This window comes from Lepidochelys kempii, chromosome 2, assembly GCF_965140285.1.
Source record: "Lepidochelys kempii isolate rLepKem1 chromosome 2, rLepKem1.hap1, whole genome shotgun sequence".
Taxonomy (NCBI): Eukaryota; Metazoa; Chordata; order Testudines; family Cheloniidae; genus Lepidochelys; species Lepidochelys kempii.
In genome coordinates this window covers 14,257,654-14,278,036 of record NC_136381.1, presented here as the reverse complement: position 1 = coordinate 14,278,036, position 20,383 = coordinate 14,257,654, and positions in this window count along the sequence as shown.

The window sequence follows — 20,383 nt, the reverse complement described above, 5'->3', positions numbered from 1 at the left end:
AGTGAGGACATAGTGCTTGAACATAATGTGGAGGGAAAGAGGAACCAACCAGGAAAGGGATTGGAGGAGGACGTGACATGATCTGAGCGGTGGGATATATCAGAAGCTGATTTGAGCAGTGTGTTAATATACTAGGCACAGTCCTATCCATTGCAGTGCCACATCATGGATTAAGCTCTTCAAGGCAGAAGCCCAATCTTCCTATACACTTCTATGGCCCTGTGCACTGCCATAGTATAGATAATCACAGTGTCACCCCTCTGCTGAGCTGCAGTCGTTTTTTAGGGCCTTGCAGCTCAGTTTCCTATTTGTATCAGGAATCGGTGATGTGGAATCAGATATTTCCTTTTTGTAATCTGCTTCTTTACAAAGTGTACTCAGTCCCTGTCCCAGAGACAACTCCTATTTGCAGAAACCTCTGCCCTGCCTTCAGAAGTCTCTGTCTCTCTCCAGGGTCACACACAAGTCTCACCGCTTAACAGACTCTGTACCCCACTTTCCCCCTTAGACCCTGCACCCTGGGAAATCCTTAATCAAAGGCTGGTCACTAAGACCACCTGGCCTGGCCCAGTGAGCCTGAGTATCTATCCTGCTTTAGAGCAGCTGCTCTGCTACACAAAGGAACTGAGGGCTTTACCTGCCAGAGAAAGGTGAGGACTGTAACCCACACAATACCCTTAATGACTCTGTGGGATCCCTCACTGCCTGGCTTCTTCAGCTCTTGCTACGGGGAGTTTCATCCCAAGAGCATATACATCAATGACCCCCTAATACGCAAGTCATAATAAAATTAGCACCCCTGTTTTCCTTTAGATGTACTCTGAAATTATGCCTAAACCGCTTACTGAGGTTAATGGGATCTTCATGCATGCATCCAACCTCATGTTTAAGAGAGTTGACTCTTAAAAGGGCCACAAGAAATTAATATTAAGCCCTGAATGGTTTTTTTTTTGTATTATTTTGGCTGCTCCCCATTAGAGCATGCCTGCGTGCAGATGACAGTGTATAAATATAAATTGTTCTGCTCTGACACCTTCCAACACTCCAACTGCCAGTAATCCATCCAAAATATAGGGGTGTGCATGCACTTCCCCTCCTACACACACACGCGCGAAGGAGCACTTCACTTTAGGTCAGCCTATCTGAAAGTGCTTTTTAGCTCCCGATGGAACACTTTCCTTGAGAGCAAGCAAGCTTATACAATGAGACCAAACCATTCTGCTATTAAAAATGGGACATGCTTTTTAATTAGATATCCATGGAGATTGCTTTTTTTTTAACATGAAATTTATTTGTTCAGTGCCCTTGAATGCTAATGCAAAGGGTGCTTTACGAGTGTGTATATTAATTGTAACTGAAGGGAAGAAGAAGAAGATGGCCCTTTGCTTCCTCCACAGATGGCTGCTTTTCACTAGCCACCTAGATCTACTCTATTGTTGCTTTAGATACCATGTTATCCATGTCCCACTCTGAACTGCTACTATCCAGTTCTGACTATTCAAACACCTCACAAAAGAATGAAATCATGTGAAAGCACAGAAACCACGAAAGGAATTATTCCTATATCCCTCTGCTTCCTTTCAGCATCTTTCTTTCCCTTCAGCTGGCTTTTGTCTCCAGTTTCTAAGGCCAGTTGAAAAGTAGACATTTTGTGCTGCAAACGTGTTGTTTATTTTCTCTCCTCAGAACATGGAGAGCTTGATGTATTGCTTTATATAAACGCTACAGATTAAAGCTGCTCTTAATATTTATGGAGTTTTTAAACACGATGCTAATACAGCGCTGCTGTCCTTAAAGATATAACAAAACACAACCCTCTAGGGAAAAGCTATGAAATAAATTTTTTTGAGATAACACATTTCTTCACTTTGCATAAATTTAACACCATGCTCTCTGTACAATATGTGATCTTTCCGCTATCTCCCCAAAGACACAAATAGCTCTGGTGAGATGTCATGAAAGACAAGCAACAAAAGCTAAGGAAGACACCACATTAAGGATCCTGAATTGTATTTAGGGGTTGTTTGGGGGGGAGGAGTGGCCTACTTAAAGTTACAGAGCCTTCCAATGTTGTGATGCAAAGTTGGGTCTGCAAAAACTATTAGAATATGTATTAACCATATTCAGACATGAAATCTTAGCAGTCAACATGCAACGAGCAATATTCCTGACGGCTTTGAGGTGCCTGTAAAGCAAATGAATAGGACTGTGCAGTCACCTCCGTTCAGAAAGAGGGTTGTAGTGTACATCATTCTGTAATACCAGGCTTTGAGCTAATTACTTGTACTGACGGGCTCACTGGGAATGAGATATTACAATGCAAGTAGTATGTCTTGATGCAACAGGTGGCTGCACAATGACGCCTGGAGCAGTTGCTGTGCCAGAAATAGCCTCTTGGAAATTATGCCGCTTTGGGAACTTCACACCTTTCTTTCCTTTTCTAAACTCTTTGTAATGTTATAAACCACCATCCACGGCTGGGAATTTGTTAATATATTGCATCCAAATAAAAATGCAAGCCTCATGATAGGGGAAATGCTGGATAAAAGAATACATTTACATCGATCAAATATATTCTGTAGGTTATCTTACTAAATGGCAGCATCTTAACATGCATCTCTTCCCCTCTCTCCCTGCAATTTCCCTCTATCTTCCCTTGCTGACTTGGCAATCTGACAGCCCCTCAGGCTCTGCTGCTGGAGACCTGGCAGTTGAATTTAAGGTCATCTTGAACAAAGTAAACAGGGGTCTAAAGAACTGTAGTCTCATGTAACTACAGTATTACAATTAAGTTGGACCCCAGTCCTGCTACACTGAAGTTCCTGGGCTCTCTGTAGGTGCTATATATTGAAGGATCAGGATCTTGGATAAGATATGTGTAAATGAATCAGGCTTGACATATTGTTAGACTATTGCAGTGGAAGATGCATCATTTGACAGGCAACAAAGCCATGGAGTGGACCTGATTTTGGTGTCTCTAGCTCCTTGACCTTCATGCGGTTAAATTCAAGCAAACATTGTTATTATTAACATTACTGTTGATTTGCTAGACTTGTACTAATCCAGGAGTAGAAGTCTGTAAATTATGGCATTTATTTTCACTAGATTTGCTAAAAGATTTAGTATTCATCTTGTGACCTCAACGCTGAGAGGTTTTAGTGATCTCCTTACCGGTAATATCAAATGAAACTATGTGCCAACCAAACACAACCTAGATGCCCAATTTCAGTTGGTTTAACTAATTAATTGCTTAAAATGAAGCTTAGTACAGTGAATATGCCCATTCTTTGGATGGGAACCTCCACTAACATTCATATAAAAGAAAACCTGCTGGTCTACAAAGGAAATGCATGCAGTAATTATCCACTGTGTGGCGATTGTCAGTGTTCAGTATAAAAGGCTTTCCCAAGGTCCTAAAATCTTCCTTGCCCCAGACATCCATGTTAACTGGGGTGAAGAACTTAATTTCCAAATTCCCTGAGCAGCCACAGACCTCGTCCTTCTGCAGGAGAAAAATAGCCCTCTGCAGGAGAACAATAGCATATTGTATCCTCTTGGCTGGAAATGAGAAGAGAGTTTCTAATCAGTAGAGGAACGAGATTTTACAACAGCCTTCCAATAGAAGCAGTGGGGAACAAACAACCTACATAGTTTTAATATGGCTTGCGATAACAGGGGTGTCATAAATATAAAGGGAAGGGTAACCACCTTTCTGTATACAGTGCTACAAAATCGCTCCTGGCCAGAGGCAAAACCTTTTCATCTGTAAAGGGTTAAGAAGCTAAGGTAACCTACCTGGCACCTGAGCCAAAATGACCAATGAGAGGACAAGATACTTTAAAATCTGGAGGGGGGGAAACAAAGGGTCTGTCTGTCTGCGTGATGCTTTTGCCAGGAACAGATCAGGAATGCAGCCTTACAAGTCCTGTTAAATTACTAAGTAATCTTACTAGAAATGCATTAGATTTCCTTTTGTTTAATGGCTGGTAAAATAAGCTGTGCTGGATGGAATGTATATTCCTGGTTTTGTGTCTTTTTGTAACTTAAGGTTTTGCCTAGAGGGATTCTCTATGTTTTGAATCTGATTACCCTGTAAGGTATTTACCATCCTGATTTTACAGAGGTGATTCTTTTACCTATTCTTTCATTAAAATTCTTCTTTTAAGAACCTGATTGATTTTTCATTGTTCTTAAGATCCAAGGGTTTGGGTCTGTGTTCACCTGTACAGATTGGTGAAGATTCTTATCAAGCCTTCCCCAGGAAAGGAGGTGTAGGACTTGGGGGGATATTTTGGGGGAAGACGTCTCCAAGTGGTCTCTTTCCCTATTCTTTGTTTAAAACGCTTGGTGGTGGCAGCATACGGTTCAAGGCCAAGGCAAAGTTTGTACCTTGGGGAAGTTTTTAACCTAAGCTGGTAAGAATAAGCTTAGGGGTCTTTCATGCAGGTCCCCACATCTGTACCCTAGAATTCAGAGTGGGGAGGGAACCTTGACAAGGCGACTTCAAGTCTTATAGTCCATGTGTATTACACAACTGTTTGCTATAATACTCAAACAATAGAGAGAAGACTGAAGGTATCTCTATGGAGGGATATATTCAACTAAAACTGTCATAGCTGTGGTTTGGCTAAAATTCACAAAAATACAATAAAAAGTCTCAGCTAAAAAACCTCAAAGGGTTTGGGCCATGTACAGTTACTATATGTTACTGAGGAAAATAACTTAGTTAATTTTTAAAAAGGATTAGCAAAAAAGCCCATTGAACTCAACAGAAAAACTCCCACTGGCTTAAACTGGTGTTGGATCAGGTCCTAAGTGAATAAAATACATGCAGTGCCTAAATTAATGCAGTTAGACTAGGATAAAAATGTTATTGGCTACAAATCTTCATTGTTCAGGCAAGAAACTTTTCACTAGCTGGGGTCAAGAAAAAATTCCCTCTTGTAGGTTAGTATTCCACAGTTATGTGCATTAGGGGAATCTGAGTCCATGAGGCCGGATGCGTTGCATCCGAGAGTGCTAAAGGAGTTGGCGGATGTGATTCAAGAGCTATTGGCCATTATCTTTGAAAACTCATGGCGATCAGGGGAAGTCCCGGACGACTGGAAAAAGGCTAATGTAGTGCCCATCTTTAAAAAAGGGAAGAAGGAGGATCCTGGGAACTACAGGCCAGTCAGTCTCACCTCAATTCCTGGAAAAATCATGGAGCAGGTCCTCAAGGAATCAATTCTGAAGCACTTAGAGGAGAGGAAAGTGATCAGGAACAAGTCAGCATGGATTCACCAAGGGCAAGTCATGCCTGACTAATCTAATTGCCTTCTATGACGAGATAACTGGTTCTGTAGATGAAGGGAAAGCAGTGGACATGTTGTTCCTTGACTTTAGCAAAGCTTTTGACACTGTCTCCCACAGTATTCTTGCCAGCAAGTTAAAAAAGTATGGGCTGGACAAATGGACTATAAAGTGGATAGAAAGCTGGCTAGATTGTGGGGCTCAACGGGTAGTGATCAATGGCTCCATGTCTAGTTGGCAGCCGGTATCAAGTGGAGTGCCCCAAGGGTCGGTCTTGGGGCCGGTTTTGTTCAATATCTTCATTAATGATCTGGAGGATGGTGTGGATTGCACCTCAGCAAGTTTGCAGGTGACACTAAACTGGGAGGAGAGGTAGATACGCTGGAGGGTAGGGATAGGCTACAGGGGGACCTAGACAAATTGGAGGATTGGGCCAAAAGAAATCTGATGAGGTTCAACAAGGACAAATGCAGAGTCCTGCACTTAGGACGGAAGAATCCAATGCACCGCTACAGACTAGGGACCGAATGGCTCGGCAGCAGTTCTGCAGAAAAGGACCTAGGGGTTACAGTGGACGAGAAGCTGGATATGAGTCAACAGTGTGCCCTTGTTGCCAAGAAGGCCAATGGTATTTTGGGATGTATAAGTAAAGGCATTGCCAACAGATCAAGGGACGTGATCGTTCCCCTCTATTCGACATTGGTGAGGCCTCATCTGTATTACTGTGTCCAGTTTTGGGCCCCACACTACAAGAAGGATGTGGAAAAATTGGAAAGAGTCCAGCAGAGGGCAACAAAAATGATTAGGGGACTGGAACACATGAGTTATGAGGAGAGGCTGAGGGAACTGGGGATGTTTAGTCTATGGAAGAGAAGAATGAGGGGGGATTTGATAGCTGCTTTCAACTACCTGAAAGGGGGTTCCAAAGAGGATGGCTCTAGACTGTTCTCAGTGGTAGCAGATGACAGAACAAGGAGTAATGGTCTCAAGTTGTAGTGGGGGAGATTTAGGTTGGATATTAGGAAAAACTTTTTCACTAGGAGGGTGGTGAAACACTGGACTGCGTTACCTAGGGAGGTGGTGGAATCTCCTTCCTTAGAAGTTTTTAAGGTCAGGCTTGACAAAGCCCTGGCTGGGATGATTTAATTGGGGATGGGTCCTGCTTTGAGCAGGGGGTTGGACTAGATGACCTCCTGAGGTCCCTTCCAACCCTGATATTCTATGGTTCTATGATTCTTTGAAAAATCCAGCACTGACCACTTCCGCAGATAGGATGCTAGAGTGTGTTATGAATCTACATTTTAATACTTATAATGTTAAATACATTAGCATTAGAGTGCAAGTTCTGATGGACTTTCTAAGCTATGACACCACTTAATTCACCCCATTAAAATGTCTCCATTCTTAGAAAAATATACAGTAGCCTGTCTTAATATTTATAGTATGATCCACTAGATGACCGATTACATGAGATTCACAACAGACGCTGTCTCTAGAAATCCTCAGTAAGAGAACTGTGCTGGAGAGGGCTATTGCTCTCCTACAGAGGGACAATATCTGTGGCTGCTCAGGGAATCTGGAAAGTAAATTCTTCACCCCAGTTAACATGGATGTCTGAGGGAAGGAAGATTTTAGGACCCTGGGAAAGCCTTGTTATACCGAACACTGACGATCACATACAATGGATAATTGCTGCATGCGTTTCCTTTGTAGACCAGCAGGTTTTCTTTTATATTAGCCTAGCCAATTTTACTATATACTAATATGAGAACATGTATCTCAATGACTCTAACAAGATTTGTGCACTGTGCTTTTCAGAGAATAAACCACTTAACTTAAGTGTAACTTAAGATGTAGATACACCAAAATGGCTCCAATAGATGGCTCTTCTGCTCACAGTAGCCATTCAGGAAACTCTGGTTTCGCTCAGGGTCCCAAGACACTTGTCGCAGAAGGTGAACAGCGTCTAGGAGAGCTATAGAGCCAGTTCGCTCATCCCTGGGGTAGAGCGGCTAGTGTTTGACAACACACAAAATGGCAATTCCTCCATCTGATTATGAAGCTGTGTTAATGGAGATCCAAACAGAGCCCAGATGATTAGCCAGATAACGGTTCTAAGGTTGAGCCACAAAAAGCAAGCACATATGGATGTGTGGCACCCAAAGGGCTCTGACAAGGGCATGTGTGGAAGGACCTTACCTTTTGACAAGCAAAAATCCCCCTTGTGCAGTGCAAGTGTAACCCACACACCTCCTGGTTGTGGTGTTCTGTCCCATCTAGTGGCACCGAGACCACTTAGAGAGAAGGTTAAATGAATTTGCTCTACAGCCTTAGCTAACAGCCAATTGGCTTTTAGCTTATGTAGTAGAGCAGTGGTTCCCAAACTTGTTCTGCCGCTTGTGCAGGGAAAGCCCCTGGCAGGCCGGGCCGGTTTGTTTACCTTCCGCGTCCACACGTTCAGCCGATCACGGCTCCCACTGGCCGCAGTTCGCTGCTCCAGGCCAATGGGAGCTGCTGGAAGCGGTGGCCAGTACGTCCCTCGGCCCACGCCGCTTCCCGCAGCCCCCATTGGCTGGGCACAGTGAACTGCGGCCAGTGGGAGCCGCGATCGGCCGAACCTGCGGATGCGGCAGATAAACAAACCAGCCCGGCCCGCCAGGGGCTTTCCCTGCACAAGCGGCGGAACAAGTTTGGGAACCACTGTGTCAGAGGCTCATGCACTGAGGTCCCAGGTTTGATCCCAATGACCAGTGTCTGTCCGCGTTACAAGTGGGGGCTCATCTGGGATTTTAACTGGAAAGTCTCTGAAGCTCAGGTCGCGCTTCCTCAGCTAGGGGAAATATATAACCCACACACCTTCTGGGTGTGGTGTTCTGTCCCATCTAGTGGCATCGAGACCACTTAGAGAGAGAGAGATAAAATGAGTCTGCTAACAGCCAGTTGGCTTTTAGCTTATGTGGTAGTGGCTCATGCACTAGCTCCAGAGGTCCCAGGTTTGATCCTGCCTGTCGACGACCGGGCCTTGTCGGTGTTACACAAGCTTTGGAAATTCTGCTGTTAGAAAATCTGACACAAGTCAATTTTCATTCACCAACACAATGATTCCGTCTGTGTCATGTGGTTGGAGGGACAAAAGGTCAGAGTTTAAATGCAGCTTTTTTTTTGGCTTCACTTTGCCTCACTCTGAACATCACTGCGGTGATTGGCTGTGCAGAGTCTGAGAAAGGAAAGGAGAGGAGGCAGCAGAGGGTCTGTCTTTTTGTGGGAGGCTGGGGAGGTTAATGGTAAACATCTTTCTTGCCTGGCTCTTTGGAAAGAGTGGTGGAACGAGTACCTTGGAGAGAGAGTTGGGGTCATTGGCCTGGCACGGGGGGAGGGGTAGATATTACCATATTTGAGGTAGAAGCGAAACTCAAACAGCTTAATGGGACTAAATCGGGGGGCCCAGATAATCTTCATCCAAGAATATTAAAAGAATTGGCACATGAAATTGCAAGCCCATTAGCAAGAATTTTTAATGAATCTGTAAACTCAGGGGTTGTACCGTATAACTGGAGAATTGCTAACATAGTTCCTATTTTTAAGAAAGGGAAAAAAAGTGATCCGGGTAACTATAGGCCTGTTAGTTTGACATCTGTAGTATGCAAGGTCTTGGAAAAAATTTTGAAGGAGAAGGTAGTTAAGGACATTGAAGTCAATGGTAAATGGGACAAAATACAACATGGTTTTACAAAAGGTAGATCGTGCCAAACCAACCTGATCTCCTTCTTTGAGAAAGTAACAGATTTTTTAGACAAAGGAAAAGCAGTGGATCTAATTTACCTAGATTTTAGTAAGGCATTTGATACTGTGCTACATGGGGAATTATTAGTTAAATTGGATAAGATGGGGATCAATAGGAAAATTGAAAGGTGGATAAGGAATTGGTTAAAGGGGAGACTACAGCGGGTCCTACTGAAAGGTGAACTGTCAGGCTGGAAGGAGGTTACCAGTGGAGTTCCTCAAGGATCGGTTTTGGAACCAATCTTATTTAATCTTTTTATTACTGACCTTGGCACAAAAAGTGGGAGTGTGCTAATAAAGTTTGTGGATGATACAAAGCTGGGAGGTATTGCCAATTTAGAAAAGGACAGGGATACCCTACAGGAGGATCTGGATGACCTTGTAAACTGGAGTAATAGTAATAGGATGAAATTTAATAGTGAGAAGTGTAAGGTCATGCATTTAGGGATTAATAACAAGAATTTTAGTTATAAGCTAGGGACGCATCAATTAGAAGTAATGGAGGAGGAAAAGAACCTTGGAGTATTGGTTGATCATAGGATGACTATGAGCCGCCAATGTGATATGGCTGTGAAAAAAGCTAATGCAGTCTTGGGATGCATCAGGAGAGGTATTTCCAGTAGGGATAAGGAGGTTTTAGTACCGTTATACAAGGCTCTGGTGAGACCTCACCTGAAATACTGTGTGCAGTTCTGGTCTCCCATGTTTAAGAAGGATGAATTCAAACTGGAACAGGTACAGAGAAGGGCTACTAGGATGATCTGAGGAATGGAAAACTTGTCTTATGAAAGGAGACTCAGGGAGCTTGGCTTGTTTAGCCTAACTAAAAGAAGGTTGAGCGGAGATATGATTGTTCTCTATAAATATATCAGAGGGATAAATACCGGAGAGGGAGAGGAATTATTTAAGTGCAGTACCAATGTGGACACAAGAACAAATGGATATAAACTGGCCACTAGGAAATTTAGACTAGAAATTAGACGAAGGTTTTTAACCATCAGAGGAGTGAAGTTTTGGAATAGCCTTCCAAGGGAAGCAGTGGGGGCAAAAGATCTATCTGGCTTTAAGATTAAACTCGATAAGTTTATGGAGGAGATGGTATGATGGGATAACATGGTTTTGGTAATTAAATATTCATGGTAAATAGGCCCAATGGCCTGTGATTGGCTATTAAATGGGGTGAGATCCGAGTTACCCAGGAAAGAATTTTCTGTAGTATCTGGCTGATGAATCTTGCCCATATGCTCAGGGTTTAGCTGATCGCCATATTTGGGGTCGGGAAGGAATTTTCCTCCAGGGCAGATTGGAAGAGGCCCTGGAGGTTTTTCGCCTTCCTCTGTAGCATGGGGCATGGGTCACTTGCTGGAGGATTCTCTGCTCCTTGAAGTCTTTAAACTACGATTTGAGGACTTCAATAGCACAGATATAGGTGTGAGGTTTTTTTTGCAGGAGTTGTGGGTGAAATTCTGTGGCCTGTGTTGTGCAGGAGGTCAGACTAGATGATCATAATGGTCCCTTCTGACCTAAGTATCTATGAATCAAATTATAAGAGATGCAGAGGAGTGGCTGAAGGCCAGGCTAGGCATAAGCAGACTAAGCAATTGCTTAGGGCCCTGAGAAGCTCAAGGGCGCCACCCTATTCACTTTTTTAATATGTGTTTTGTGTGGGGGGGGGATATCCCTTCTTAGGATTGCCAGTGGATTAGCACCACCTCTGGAGGAGGAAGAGGTACAGCTTGCAATGTCCTAAGGCTTTCAGTAGAGCCCACAATATTGACTGGAGAGCTCCTGCAGTCCTCTGGAGTTGATTTTACACAGCCCCTTGGCCTTAGGAAACAGCAACTGCTATTTACCAACAAGCTGAATTATAATAAAATATTTACATGGCAATCATACAGCACAGTTCATTGCACACAATGAAGGGCAGAACTGAGTATGGGGACAAGTCTGCGTACCAGAAATTAAGTACCAGCTTGTCCCAGGGCTGACTAATGAGAGCCTGTGTTCTGATTTGTTTACCAAGGCAAGATGGATAAAGTAGCTTTTTACTGGATCAACAAATACTGTAAAAGACATAAAAGGTCAAAATGGATAAATATCAAGCCACACAAATCCCATCTTTAGCTAAAGGGAACTTGCTGTTTTTATGACAACTCATCTTACAACAGGATGCTACAAACCCCTCAGAGAGACACTATAGAAATCATATGCTGAAGCACTGTCCACCTTGCTCTTAATAACGTTACAAGTATTCTCTTGTATCATAGCAGTGGTGTTTAACTGTTCTTCATAAATATTTCTGGAGCTGGCTGAATTACACTTCTATCGATTTCTCCATTAAATTTAATCTGATCAATTTTTATAGCATCAGTTGAGGAATGAAATCATTTCAGTTTGATGCAGCACTTGCATTTCCTCTGTGGATTTTTGAGGTGTTTCTTAAAAATATATTTTCATTTCATGGGAGAGACATTGATTTGACAACTTGCTTTACGGAATTAGAGTCACTTTCATGTAAGGCACCAGCACTGGGGAATCTGTGTACTGCCTTCATGCTATTTGAATTTTCTGTGCACATTGCAGTCCACAGAGCAATTTGTCATTACCTCTGCTAATGATTATGTGAGCCTGCACCCAGGTGAGTAGCTGGTAAGCAAATGCTGAATTCTGGCAAGCCAACAAAGAACATGGTTTTAACATTTGTCAAAAAAGAGTGACTCAAGTTTCTAAATACTGCATGCTCGGGCAACATATTATTGTGGATTTCAGTGTTTTCTTTCTACAGAAAACCACACATGCCTAGAATCTGCTGCACAATCTTAAACTTATGCTATGATCTGAGCCACTGTTAAAGTCAGCATAAGGGGTTGAATATCCCCACCTTTTGAACAGGATATTGACGTTCAATCTCCCCTGGAAAAATGAAAAGGTTTTGTGCGAAACATTATGGTAGAAAAGCCGAAAATGTGGGAATGAGATAAGAAAAAAAGGAAAATGTGCTGAGCCATGTTACACTCTTACTTCCACACAGTGTATTAAACTAGTAACTAAAGCGTTAATGAAGTCCATGTGAGCTGCTGTGATCCTATTTGCTGCACCTGCAGAGGAACTATAAAAAGTGAGACATTGTTGCAATACATGTTCTAGTCAGATGTGTGATTCAATTAGTTGGGCTGCCCATAGCCATTTGAGAGACTGTTAATAGCTTCCAAGGTGCATGGGTGCTATCTACACTGAAACGAAACCATGCCTTGGGGACTATTTAGAACACATTTTCCGAAATGTTACCAAACTGTTGAACAGTCAGGTTTTATCATCAGTGACAAATCCCATTCATTAAACCTCAACTATGCTGAGACTCAAAATCATGTTTTAATGGATCGAGCAATGCAGTGATGTCCTACAGTGTACACTCGCTTTTCCATCTCCCTCTCTTTGGAATCTCTCTTGTGTTTAATAAGGAAATCCAAATGATTCTTCCGGTTTCTTATACAGTGATGATTTTTACCTGATCTCCAACTCCTGGAGCTCCTCCAGTCTGAGGTTCTAGGGGGTAATACCAAAGGGACTACAACTAAGATGGCTCCCAAAGCCCCCTGACCTCATTCCCAGCACAGCTGGAGTCGGGGGGTGTTGGGTGGACTGGCGGCAGAAGAAACTAGAAACCCCTAGGGAGGCTTCCACATGGGGTGAACTTGGCAAGCAGTTGACTGGACCATTCATAGAATCATAGAATATCAGGGTTGGAAGGGACCTCAGGAGGTCATCTAGTCCAACCCCCTGCTCAAAGCAGGACCCATCCCCAATTAAATCATCCCAGCCAGGGCTTTGTCAAGCCTGACCTTAAAAACTTCTAAGGAAGGAGATTCCACCACCTCCCTAGGTAACGCAGTCCAGTGTTCACCACCCTCCTAGTGAAAAAGTTTTTCCTAATATCCAACCTAAATCTCCCCCACTGCAACTTGAGACCATTACTCCTTGTTCTGTCATCTGTTGCCACTGAGAACAGTCTAGAGCCATCCTCTTGGAACCCCCTTTCAGGTAGTTGAAAGCAGCTATCAAATCCCCCCTCATTCTTCTCTTCCATAGACTAAACATCCCCAGTTCCCTCAGCCTCTCCTCATAACTCATGTATTCCAGTCCCCTAATCATTTTTGTTGCCCTCCGCAGGACTCTTTTCAATTTTTCCACATCCTTCTTGTAGTGTGGGGCCCAAAACTGGACACAGTACTCCAGATGAGGCCTCACCAGTGTCGAATAGAGAGGAACGATCACGTCCCTTGATCTGCTGGCAGTGCCTTTACTTATACATCCCAAAATACCATTGGCCTTCTTGGCAACAAGGGCTCACTGTTGACTCATATCCAGCTTCTCGTCCACTGTAACCTCTAGGTCCTTTTCTGCAGAACTGCTGCCGAGCCATTCGGTCCCTAGTCTGTAGCGGTGCATTGGATTCTTCCGTCCTAAGTGCAGGACTCTGCACTTGTCCTTGTTGAACCTCATCAGATTTCTTTTGGCCCAATCCTCCAATTTGTCTAGGTCCCCCTGTAGCCTATCCCTACCCTCCAGCGTATCTACCTCTCCTCCCAGTTTAGTGTCACCTGCAAACTTGCTGAGGTGCAATCCACATCATCCTCCAGATCATTAATGAAGATATTGAACAAAACCGGCCCCAGGACCGACCCTTGGGGCACTCCACTTGATACCAACTGCCAACTAGACATAGAGCCATTGATCACTACCTGTTGGGCCCCACAATCTAGCAGCTTTCTATCCACCTTATAGTCCATTCGTCCAGCCCATACTTTTTTAACTTGCTGGCAAGAATACTGTGGGAGACAGTGTTAAAAGCTTTGCTAAAGTCAAGGAACAACATGTCCACTGCTTTCCCTTCATCCACAGAGCCAGTTATCTCATCATAGAAGGCAATTAGATTAGTCAGGCATGACTTGCCCTTGATGAATCCATGCTGACTGTTCCTGATCACTTTCCTCTCCTCTAAGTGCTTCAGAATTGATTCCTTGAGGACCTGCTCCATGATTTTTCCAGGGATTGAGGTGAGGCTGACTGGCCTATAGTTCCCAGGATCCTCCTTCTTCCCTTTTTAAAGACGGGCAACGACAAGCCAGGGCTACACAGCCCTCTTCTCTCCCCCACTTTCCCACCTCCAGCAAGTTAACTGGGGAAGGGGCGGCCTGACTTTATCAAAGGGAAAAGAGAGAGTTTAGGTTGGGAAGCTGGAAGAGTGACAGCCTGGCTCAGGGGAATCCCTGCTGAATTCCCCTTCCCCGGAAGGGAGTTTGGACTGCTGGGACTCTGACTACAGGGATCAGGGTGACAGCTTCTGCACCGCAGTGCCCATCATCCACAGAAAGAGAGGCAGAACCAGCTACCAAGAGGCAGCTGAGACCCCAGGAGGATTCCAGGTCAGGGGAACCAGTGAGCTGGGTTGGAGTCAGGAGAGGACCCTGCCCCACCCTGAGGAGAAGAACAAGTAAGGTGACTTTTGTTTAAGCCAGCCCATGTCACCGCAACATTTCATCTCAGGACATGCAATCTCAGTGGTACCACCTGTCTTGAGAAGATATTGGGGTGGGAAGAGTTTGTGAGCATTGGGAGGTGGGGAGAATGGTTGATATACCAGTGTTTATTACTTATTAGTTAACCTTAACTGCTTCCTTAAATTCTCCAGATCCTGTTTTCTTGTTCCCACTGAAGTCACCTCCTTTGTAATGCTGTTATTATTGGTGTGCCATTCCTTTGCTGGGGCTTGTTTTATTTATCATAGGTCCCCTGTGTACTTGGCTTTTACACTCCTTGCCAGCTAGTAGTATTAACATTGATCTCTCAAGGGACAGTGCCCATTTATCTGGCAGAATAAGCAGAGGAACAAGGCATCAAACAAAAGAACCCATGCGAGGAGAGGGGAGAAGCTTCTACAAATATTGATGATCCCAAGCACATGGGAGAGAAAAGGGAGGATGTTTAAGCCATGCCTGCAGGGAGGGGCTATGTTAAAATTTCCTAACTCAACACAAAAACATAAGGATGACCATACTGGGACAGGCCAATGGTCCACCTAGCCCAGTCTCCTGTCTTCTGACAGTGGCCAGAAGCTTCAAAAGGAATGAATAGAACAGGGCCATTATCAGGTGATCCATCCCCTGTGATCCACTCCCAGCTTCTGGCAATCAGAGGTTTAAGGCTACTCCAAGCATGAGGCAGTGTTCCTGACCATTTTGGCTAATAACCACTGATGCATAGATTTTAGGCCAGAAGGAACCATTGTGGTCAACTAGTCTGACCTCCCGCATAGCAAAGGGCACAGAATTACAGCCAATGATTCCTGAACCGAGCCTGTAACTTCTGATAGAACTCGAGCACACTGTTTAGAAAGACGCCCAGTCTTAAGGAAAAGACTTCAAGTGAATTTGTATTAGGCAAAGCAATAGACCATAATAAACTATGTAGTCAAAATTCATGAGTCAGACCCCCCACCACAATCTTGATATTGTGTCTTTTTATCTGCCTTTTGTTTTTTGGAACTCCCCCTGCCCATCCTTGGGAGAGGGAAGGATGTCACAATTTGTGTTGCCCATTCTGCCAGATTTATTGGGTAAGGTGGCCGTTGCTACAGGACCTCTCACCCCCACATCTGCCTGTCCTTTGCCCAGCAATTACTCCTATCTCCTAATCTGCCCTCCCCATCACTTTCGCCCCCTGCTGCCACCCCATCACTTCTGCTCTCATCCCCCTCTTCCCCTTCCCAGGCCAGGGGATGGTCAGTTCCAAGGGCTCTTCACCCCCCTCTGCCTCTTACCAGGCTAGAGGGGCAGTTCCAGGAGCTCTTCACCCCGCTGTTCCCCTCCCAGGCTGGCCAGGTACTGCAGGGAGGAGTGGAGGCAGTGGCTCATGAGGAAAAGGGGTGGAACGGCACTGAGCTGCTGGGCACTTTAGCTCCGCCTCTCCCCCACAAGAACCGTGAGCAGAGGGGAGAGACTCTGCTGGCTTCCAGCACGTCTGACCTTCGCGAAGGACCTGGAGCGTCTCACGTCATCCTCAGAGGAGCTCAAGTACCTGTGAAGTCCCGTCACTCATGCTGAAATCACTGGAGTTGGCAATACTGAATATGTAAATGTTATACAGAATACCCAAGTGCCTTTTGGATTGAAGGGGCCAAATTAATTGTCAGCATCAGCAGCACCACTCTATTGCTATCAACGGAGTTATACCTACACATGGGAGTGATGGATGTGATGTTTTTACAAGCAATGCTATTAGTGAAGACATTTCATTTCCATTAATCCCTGGGCAGGCATTAGTGAACCATCTCAGAGAAAGTAAGAACTGATCCAAAACTCAGACTGAATACTTGAGGCTTAACTTTTTTTTTTTTAAATCACATTTCGTACCTTTGCACTTCCTGGTTCTGTTGAGGAGTAGAAATGGATACAATGAAATACTGCCTCGCAAAGAGGACTGTCCTTCTTCAATTTGCAGCCTGATCATGTGCAGGAAATATATGCAATCTTGCAGGATTTTCCAATTCTGAACAGGGTCAGACCCAATTTTCATTCTCCTGGGTTTCAGATAGGTGCTTTTGAAACTTTTCCCTAGATCACTAAGGGATTTAGGAACCTAAACAGAGGCTAAATCCCAGTTTTAAAAGTGACTTGGGCACATTGAAGGAGCCTATTATCCAATCAAAGAGACTCCTAAGCGCCACAGTCACTACTGAAAGCAGGACTTAGGAGCCTAAATCAGTTATATGTTTTTGAAAATATTACCCTCTTAACTTTTGGGTGCTGTAAGCAGGTGGAATTCTACCCCGCTCTGAACAGAGGATATCCACATCAAAGACATCTTCTGCCTTGGCTAGGTCTGCATTGTTAACACAAACAACAAAACATAAGCATCAGCTGAAGCTTTTCCCCCCAGCTTGGTTGTTCTTAGCGTTTCTGTGCAGGCCCCACTTTGCTTTGATTCAGAGACATTCTCACTGTGACACCCCATTCCACCCTCAATCTTCTAGATGAGAGATAATTGGATCCAGCTGGTCTAGCCTTGTAGGGTGTGTCTACACTGCAATTAAAAACCTGCAGCTGGCCCAGGCCAGCTGACTCGGGCTTGCACAAAGGGGTGGTTTAATTGCAGTGTAGACATTCAGGCTTGGGCTGGAGCCTGGGCTTTAGGACTTTGTGAGGTAGGAGGATCCCAGAGCTCAGGCTGCAGAGCAAGCCAGAACACCTCTGCTGCAGTTAAACAGCTCCTTAGCTCAAGCCCAGTGAGCCCAAGTCAGCCGACATAGGCCAGCCCTGGGTTTTTAATTGCAGAGTAGCCCTACCCACGGTGACTCAACACATCCCTCAGCACCTCTATGAAGGGTTGAAGCAGCTGACATCAGGATGACTGAGCTGAAGAGCCCTGCATCCCAACACATGCTCTTAGAATATGCCACTCGGTTACATCCAAAGTGGACCGTCATGTGTTTGGAAGTCCGTACATTGCTAGTTCTGGGACTTATTTCCTGACAACAAAGCCATTAGTTTTACCTTGGTGCTCTTATTTTAAGAATGTCTTTTATAAGAATGATGGGTCCGTAACTTTAGTGTAAACCAGGAGGAACTTCAGCGATGACAGTAGGGATACATCTGTATAACAACACTAATTGATATCAGAACCAGGCCTATATATGTAGTTTGCGTTCAAATGATGAAGTAGGCAACTCAGACACTGATGTATTGGAGTAAGAGATCGATATGTATGTATCTGCTCCACTTGAGTAGCCTTTATGGCTTTTTATTGGCAGGGGATGCCTTCAAAAGAAATATCTTTTGGCCAGGCTTTCATTACCACAAGCTATCTTATAGTTAAAATATTCAGCGGTCAAATAGATCATCCCTCAAGTAAGTAATTAGAACAGTAGTACCAGAGAGAAGTATTTGGAGGTTAGAGGGGATAAGAAATTGAACAGGAGCCAATAATGCAGTGCTGTCACAAAAAGGCAAAAGCTTTTTTGGGTTGTATTCATGAGAGTGCATTATATTAAACAAGTGCAGTAAATATTTCACCATATACGGCGTTGGTAAGGTCTCGGTTGCAGTATTACATTATGTGGTTGACTGCATTTAGTTAGGGGCATGGCTGGACAAATTCATCCCTAGTGTAGCTTCACTGATTTATTATTATTTTTATTGCACTGGTATCTAGGAACCCCTGTCATGGGCCAGGACCCCATTATGTTGGGAACTGTACAAACACAGATCAAAAATGCAGTCCCTGCTCCAAGGATCTAAGGAATCTAAGGAATGTCCACACTACCTTGGTGCCTCATAGCTTTGGACCAGGGACTGTATGCTCAGTCTAGGTTTGTTAGAGGCTAGCAGCCGAAGGGTGTGCCCACTCTTTGAGCTGCGGGGTGGTGGGGGGAGAGGGGTGGTTCCCAACTCAAGGAGACATACTCATGCTAGCTCTTATTGAGCTAGTGTGCTAAATATAAAGTGTAGCCGCCGCAGATGGCCAGGCTAGCTACCACAGGTATGTGCCTATGGTTTCTGATGGACACACACTCAGGGCAACTAGACCCTCTCACAACTCACACCACCATAGCTACACCCTATATTTAGTACACTAGCTAAGCTGGGAATCACACCCGCAGCACCAAGAGCAGACATTCCCTAAGCATAAGACAAGAGACAATTGGTGGATACAGACAGGAGAGCACAAGGAAACAAGATAATACTCATCAGCATGATGGGCCGGGGTCTCAGCCCACCAACTGCTTAATTTTTATCAAACTTTTTGTAGGTATCCTGGCATAGGAGTGTTTTAAGGAGGGATCTGAAGGACGACAATGAGGTGGCTCTGTGGATGTTGATAGGGAGGGACAGCATAAGAGAAAGCATGAAGGTGCTAGTTTGAAAGTGTAACAAGTGGGCAGTGGATGCTGGCAGCATTGTCAGAGCGGAGGCAGGAGTGGCCATCTCGGTAATCACTGAGGGTATGGCCGGGCCACAAAAGTGATGACAAGTAGCTTATGCTTGATGTGACAGAGAAGAGGGTGCCAGTGAGGGTGATTTGTAGAGTGGGGTGATGTGGTCAAAACAAGGGGCTAGGAATATGATCTTAGCAATAGTGTTTTGAATGGATATAAGTGATATAATTTGAATAGAATTCATCTGAATGGAATAAAAACCAGGATGAATTTGGGCCAATGCCATAGTCTTTACCTTTAGAACAGCCCATTGGGGAGGGTATGGGTGCTTCCTTTGCCTCTGATGCCTTTCTCCTGCAGCAGAAGTCACTGTAGAATCAATCTGAAGAGGGCTGTGTTCCTCCATGTACAGGGACAGGGATACCATTCATTCTACCCCTTTCTGGGGTTAGCAGTAGTTGAAATGAAAGAAGCAAAATTGAGCAGTCCCACAGCCCTCAAACAGTCTGGGTTAATCCTGCACCCCTTGCAAGGCAAACAAGTCAATAGGCTCTGTGCCTGGGATGGGTTTCTAACCACGTCAGACTAAGTGGGCCCAGGCCGAGCTTCCTGGGCTCTAAGGAAAAGAAAAACAAAGTAAAGGAGGGCCCAAGTGGCAGAGGATCTTCAGAAGCTTTCCTAGCCAGCAGCCCCTGCTCTGCGGGTTCAAGGAGCTCTAAGATCTAGCTCTGCTTCCCTCTGAGTGCCACCCTCAGTGTGCTTGGATCCCTCCTTTCAAGGAGCTACCATTCTCCAGCTGCAATAGGCCTCACAGGTGTGCTGGAGTTGAGCTGACGGTGCCCAGATGAATCCCCTCGTGACTGCATTGGGAATCTGTCCCACTCCAGCCAAGTTTTTTGAAGAAGAAAAACTGTCTTGATGTTAAGGCCTTAGATAGGGACCCTGGAGATCTGGATTCACTTCCTCTATCGCAGATTTCTTGTGTGACCTTGGGCAAGTCACTTAATCTCTAGGTGCCTCAATGCCTCACATGTACAGGAATATTAACACTTCCTTTCTCCCACCCTTTGTTTAGACTGTAATCTAGTCATGCCAACAATGGCTTCTCTCTACTATGCATTTGTACCATGCCTAGCACAATGGGCCCAGATCTCATTTGGGACCTCTAGGTACTCCTGTAATATTAATAATCATATTTTTAAATACAGAGAAATTTGAGACAGTTCAGCAGGGAGCAACAGAAGATATCAGAAGTTTAGAAAAGAGGAAATAACCATCATCACGGCAGACCTGCACCTACCGCTATCATGGATCCCCACAACTGATTATGCGTGAAAGGACCATTACAACTGTAACCAGGCTGATCCTGGCCTC